Source organism: Cibotium barometz, chromosome 61 (assembly GCF_041138505.1).
Source record: "Cibotium barometz isolate CiBa-2024 chromosome 61, ASM4113850v1, whole genome shotgun sequence".
In the NCBI taxonomy this organism is placed as follows: Eukaryota; Viridiplantae; Streptophyta; class Polypodiopsida; order Cyatheales; family Cibotiaceae; genus Cibotium; species Cibotium barometz.
In genome coordinates, this window is record NC_141106.1 from 2,920,394 (window position 1) to 2,927,620 (window position 7,227).

Below are 7,227 nucleotides of genomic sequence, written 5' to 3' on the forward strand. Positions count from 1 at the left end.
CTTGGGCTAAGAGGAATTAGAGAGATTTGATCTGTGGAAGTTGCAATGTCAAAAACATCTCAGAAAAACGTAGCCTGCAAATCGAGCTCCCGCCGGCGTTCTGCGTTGAATTAGCCCACAAGATTTGAGATGTGTGTAGCCCTATGAGTCTACTATGAGTACTTAAGAGGGCTTAGCCTAATGTTATGTGTGCAAGGAGAATGGAGTCCTCCACTGGCTGGGGGTGAAGGGGAGAAGTGAAAGCTTACTAAAAATTGATTTTGTTTTGCTAATTATCTACTAATCCTCATTAATTAACTAATGGGCTCATAAATATGATTGATTCTAGGCATGGCTCTGATACCATGTTGAAATTTGAGCAAAATGATGAGCTATGGTGGATCAAACACTAGAATCAACATGATTAACAAAGTGATTAAGAAATAATTAAGATGTAATTAGTAAATAATTAGTAGATAGATTAATGTAGGCATGGATACTCAAAAACCAGCAAATTCTCATTAGGGCTATGCCTCAATTTATAGAGTTTACATCAAGCATCAAATCCCTTTGATTTCTCCATGATCCACTCCCAGAATATCTCCACCTTTTGCCTGATTCTCTCCACCTCTTCTCTTTTCCCTGAATATCTCCCAGAATATCTCCACACTCCTAAATTCCCTCATGCTACCCATTATTCTCTCCCAGTAGATTCTTCTAACCTTTTCACAGGTTCTTTCACAATTACATCTCCTCTTTTACAGCCTCTATCCAAGAGCTTGTTCCCCCACACACCCTATTCACTTGTATATTTCAACAGGAGGTAGAGTCATTACCCTACAGGGCGACCGCACTGTCCCTGCCACACCACTTATTTCCTCCATGGAGCTGTGTACAGTGGTCCGCAAAGACCAGATAGCAGAGGTATATGCTTGTTACCCTCTTTTGAATTCTATTTCCGTAGATGAAACGATAAACGATGTTTACGTAGACAAACAAGAAAAACAAAATAACCTTGGACGAGACCCACTGTTTGAAAACCCTGTTTGGCATGCATGTGATTCAAACAAGAAAAAATCCAAGGTGAATAAGACATTAAAGAAAAAGTACGTAGATACTTTAATGAATTTATTAGAGGAATTTCAGGATGTTTTTCCTGATGATTTACCAGATGGTTTACCACCATCTAGAGAAGTAGACCATGGCATCGAAGTTATGCCAAGATCAAAACCTATAAGCAAACCTACTTATAGATTAAGCCACTCCAAGGCACAGGAGGTGGAAAAACAATTGACGGAATATTTGAACAAAGGCTTTATTCGGCCTAGTTCAAGTCCGTGGGCATCGCCTATTCTTCTGGTAAAGAAGAAAGACGGATCTATGCGGATGTGCATAGACTATAGGGCTCTTAATCAGATAACGATTAAGAACAAGTATTCGATGTGCATAGACTATAGGGCTCTTAATCAGATAACGATTAAGAACAAGTATCCGATGCCACGCATGGATGAGTTGTTTGATCAACTCTATGGATCGAGATACTTCACAAAAATAGACCTGAGATCTGGGTATCATCAGGTTAGAATAAAAGCAGAAGATGTTGCGAAGACAGCATTTAGGACCCGTTTCGGGCATTTTGAGTTTTTGGTTATGCCATTTGCGCTAACCAATGCTCCAGCAACGTTTATGACGCTGATGGATAGTATTTTACATCCATATCTGGGAAAATTCGTAGTAGTTTTCCTAGATGATATTCTTGTGTACAGTAAGACACAGAAAGAACACATAGAGCATTTGCGTCTAGTGTTCGAGTTGTTGCGAGAGCACAAATTATTTGCAAAGAAAAGCAAATGTGAATTTTTTGAAACAGAAATTCACTACCTTGGCCATATTATATCCGCCGATGGTATGCGGATGGAGCCAGAAAAAGTAGAGGCTATTCTTAAATGGCCAGCGCCAAAGAATCTCGAGGAACTGTAAATTTTTCTTGGCATGTCGGGGATCTACCGACAGTATGTGAAGGACTACGCGAAGATCGCAGTCCTGTTGACTGACCAGTTACGGTCAAAAACTAAAAACATTAGTAGGGGGGATGCCCAACAGAAGAGCTTTGATAAGCTCAAGGTGACCGTAGCAGCTGCACCTGTTTTGACTATTGTAAATCCAAATGAGCCGTTTGTTTTGGAAACAAACGCTAGTAATAAGGCCATTGGGGCCGTACTTATGCAAAGGGGACGCCCAATTGCATTTGAGAGTAAAAAGTTAGATCGTACGTAGCGTAACTACTCGGCTTACGACGAGCGAGAGTTACTAGCGATAGTTCATGCACTGAAAAAGTGGAGACACTATTTATATGGTGCTACTTTTGAGGTCCGAACAGACCATGAAAGTCTGAAATGGCTTTCAAGTCAAAATGAACTGAAGGGTAGAAAAGCTCGGTGGGCGGAGATTCTACAGGAGTTTGACCTTCAAATACGTTACCAGAAAGGTAAGTATAACGTGGTGGCAGATGCACTTAGCCGCATGCCACAGATTAATGAACTTAGTTTCACAGTATTCAAGAATGATTTCTTGGAGTCCCTACGTGGTTTATGTGAGCACGATCCATCTTTTACAGAGGTTTGGCGCGCTGTACGCGTACGCACTTCTTCACAGACGCGACCACCTCCCTCGTTGGCAAGTATTGCTAGTCCGGAGAGACTGGCCGAAGGTGCAATAAGAAGGGAAGCGAGAGTTAGTCCGGAGAGACTAGCGGTGTCTTCTGGGTATAGTTTGGAGCCGGAGAGCTCTGACGTAGGCCCTTCATCACCTTTGACTAACACGGCTTTAAAGGGGAGTGATAAACTTTGTCGGGGGGGAGAAATATGCTAATTACTCCATTGACGATGGGTACTTACTCTACAAGGGTAGAATATGTGTACCAACTATTGGTGACTTTCGGGCCCAAATTCTTAAAGAAGTCATGATAGTCCAAGTGCGGGTCATCCTGGGATTCAGAAGACCTATGCACTAGTAAAAAGACAGTTTTATTGGCCTAGTTTGTTTAAGGATGTCCAGACTTACGTGCTGAAATGCAGTAAGTGCCAAGTCAATAAACATGAATGTCTTAAGGATGGAGGACTACTCCATCCGTTGAAGATTCCTCAAGGGAAATGGGAAAGCATTTCCATGGATTTCATTACCAGTTTACCCAAGACGAGTCGAGGGAATGACTCGGTGTGGGTGGTAGTGGACAGGTTAACTAAAATGGCAAAGTTTATCGCCACGAAGAAAACTGTAAAAACGCCAGAGTTGGCAAAACTCTTTATTGAACATCTCTACAAGCTATATGGCCTGCCCGCAGATATAGTGTCGGATAGAGATAGAAAGTTCAACAGTCATTTTTGGAGGGAAGTCTTCAAAAAGCTGGATACTACTCTGAGTATGAGTACGGCAGATCATTCGAAGTTTGATGGTCAAACTGAAAGAGTTAACCAAATTCTAGAGGATATGTTGCGTTCTTATGTTAGTAAGAAGCAATCTAATTGGGAAGAGTACTTGCCCTTATTGGAGTTTGCCTATAACAGCTCCAAACACTCAGCGACTGGATTTACACCATTCATGTTAATGTATGGATTCCAGCCGAGATCTCCGATGGCTGTAGGCCTAGAAAAGGAGAAGATTCAATCTGTCAAGGATTTCCTTGAAGATATGAATGATATGCTCAGAGCCGCACGTGAGAGCATTCGTAGCGCTCAGGATCGCGCTAAAACTTATGCGGATAAAGGACGAAGAAAGGTGACCTTTGCACAAGGTGACTTTGTATTCCTCAAGGTTCCTGCGCAGTCAGAAACCATGAAAACGGGAAAGTGTGATAAACTTTCTCCGAGATATTGTGGTCCTTTTAAAATCCTTAAGAAGATTGGGGGCGTAGCATATAAACTTGAGTTACCGGAGAGTTCTCAAGTCCATTCTATCTTCCATGTCAGTAAACTGAAGAAATCAGTTCACGGGTTAGAGAACGCAGTTTCCCCAGAGATTTTGGTGGACTTGATAGAGCCACCAAAGATACCACATGAACCTGAAAAGATTCTAGAGTATCGTGACAGACAAACCCGACATAAAGTGTACTAGGAGGTACTTGTTAAATGGACAGATAGGGATGAGGAGGTAGCTACTTGGGAATGCCGCAGTGCAATTTCCAAAAGGTTTCCCCAGTTCGTTTTCGAGGACGAAAACTCTTCTTAAGGTGGGGGTAATGTCACGTAGGCTGTAATGCCTGTGAACGACCGGCGGCGGCACGGATGGCCATGTCCGGGGTTTAGTGGGAGAGGACGCCCATGCGGAGTCATGGGCGGCCAGGCTAGTGTGGACGGCAGGCCACACACTATATAGCCTGGGGGATGAGGGGCAATCCTCATTCTTCCTCTATGGCTGGGTGGTGAGCCAGAGGCCGTCCCCTCTTGTGGTAACGCCCGTAGCGGCGTTACGGATATATAACATAGCGTCAGAGGCTTAGGAAAAATATTGCCTTAGTCAAGATTTTGATAAGGCTAGGGCTTGTTCAGCATGTTCAACTCTTTGATCATTCACCCAGGAACTTCAGATTTTCATGCCGAGTTTTTAGGCTTCTTAGAGCCGCTTTATCCCTAGAAGTAGAATTATTACACCTCTTTCTGTAATGAATCGTGTGTACCATGGCATGTCTCCTTCGCAGTTTCGCTTCTTTATGCGTATACAATTGAGGCACTGATTTTGAGAGCCATGAAGCTCTATGTATATATCGAAAACTTTTGATAATAAACGATGTTTTACAAAAAAATTCCAAATTGTTTTCATGATTGTGTTGAATGGTTAATAAAATTATCAGAGTAAGTCTTGTTTCATGAAGTATGATGAAATAATTATCTGTTTAAAGAATAAATCGTAAAAATTAAATAATCATCATAAATATGTCGTCAAAGTTAAGTTGATGAAAATCTCATTTTGTTAGAGTCATGAGGCGCACGGCCCGTGCAAGGCAACCAAATCCTCTAACCGATATGATGAAGAGTTAGATCTGGATGTTCGAAAAGCCTTGCACAGATCCCAACCTGGTCCCTCTTCAAGGGTGAAGGGGAGCAGTTAGGTGAAGTAGTGGAAAAGTGAACTCAGGCAATGGAGGAATACTTTCATGTAAGTGGCTACAATGAGAGAAGCAAGATGGCTCTCACCAGGTTAAAGATTATGGAAACGGCCAGGGTCGCTTCGAGGAACCACTACGAGACTAACCATCTCGACCAGAATACCCAGACCTGGACTGATCTTAAAGCTTACCTCAGAAAGAGGTTTTATCCTCCGGGCTTCCTTGAAACTAAAATGAATGAGTTCTTGGAACTAAAGTAGGATAGCCAGACAATTGAAGAGTGCCATCAGGCCTTTGCCCTTCTCCTTAAATATTCCCTGCAATTGGATGAAGAGCAGTTGATGGCCAGATTCATTCGAGGAATGAACGAGCCATTGGACACCTTAGTGAAGAATGCCAAACCTGTCTTAATGGCCGAAGTAGTAAGAATGGCAAAGGACTTTGCCAAAGCCTTTGTAGTTAAGGTCCCGCCGAAGCCTACACCATCTAATTTTAAAAGATTCCAAACCCCAGGAAGTACTTCAAACTTTCCTCCCCCCCCCAAAGAGGCAGCATGGCCCAAATCAGAATCGGGATACTGGGAGATTCAGAAGTGAAGGAAGACCCTTCCCCATAGAACACTTTCTCAGGAGCCCCACCTCTTTCAAGGATTCAGAGGGACGAGCTCAAAAGTGAGAACCGGTGTTTTGGATGTCAGGGTTTTGGTCACCAGCTGAAATACTGCCCGCTGACTCCCGCCATGTCAAGGGGTTAGGGAAGTCAAGGATCGAGAGTGCATAGATCAGCCCCTTCCTATCAGTCAAATCTAGGCCCATCTCATCAAAATCAGGGCAATCCCAGGAGAACTCTAGCTCAGGCAGCATCGGTCTCTGTCCAGAGTAGCCTCAGAACTCCTTCCCAGAACTAGGGCAACCAAAGAGAAAGAGTTTCGCCTTCGTCCCCGCTTTTCGGGCATGGAATATTTTCCCGGTTTCGGTTTTCGGAATGACCACCAGCTTAGTCTCGCGCCCGGACATTCGAGGGTGAGGCCCTGAGTGAGAAACCCTGCCTTGCGCATGAGGGGGCTGCTTCCGTTTGTCAGCTACTACCAGGAGTCCGATGCGTGGAGGGGGCAGAGGTATCTCACAGTTGGTATCAGAGCGCTATTGAAAATTTAAGTAACATCAGCAGAAATTGCCTAAATTTTTAATAGAAATCTGGGAAAGAAATGTTTTTCACTTGTTAATACTATGTGAATGAACTTCAAAAATTGAAAACTTATAAATTGAATTGGAAATTTATAGATGGATACCCCGAACCTAACTAGAATTCCTGGACTCTCTCAGAGTCAGGATATGATAGCTTTTGCATTTGATCTCTGCTACTATGACCCGAATGAGCAGAGTGAGACTTGCTCACCATTTTGAGAGTCTTTACTTTCCTGATCCTCTTGAGTGACGTCGGTATATGTGGTTCTATGGAGGATGGTGTATTAATATCAGTACTAGTCAGAGTGAGAGGCTCAGGCAAAATATTTCCTTGGCCATGATTCTGATAAGACTAGGGCTTTTTCAGTATGTTCAACTCTTTGATCATTTCAGCTAGGACCCTTCAAAGGAGAAGGGGAGAACCTGGGCGAGGCTGTGGAGAAATGGGTGGAAACCATGGAAGAATATTTTGACATCATAGGCTACAATGAGCGGAGCAAAATGGCTCTTGCCAAGCTGAAAATAGTGGAAACAGCTAGGGTAGCATGGAGGAACCACTGAGACACCAACCATCTGGATAGAAATACTCAGACCTGGAACGACCTAAAAACCTATTTGAGAAAGAGATTTTGTCCCCCTGGATTTTTGAAAATCAAAATGAACGAATTCTTAGAGCTAAAGCAGGAGAGCAAAACCATCGAGGAATATCACCAGGCCTTTGCTCTTCTACTCAAATATTCACCACCTCTAGATGAAGAACAACTCATCGCTCGTCGCAAGGTTCATTCAGGGAATGAACGAACCCTTGGACACACTGGTCAAAAATGCCAAGCCAGTGTCCATGGCTGAAGTAGTAAGAATGGCAAAGGATTTTGCCAAAGCCTTTGTAGTAAAGGTCCCACCAAAGCCTGCACCCTCTAACTTTAAAAGATTCCAAGCCTAGGGAAGTACTTCAAT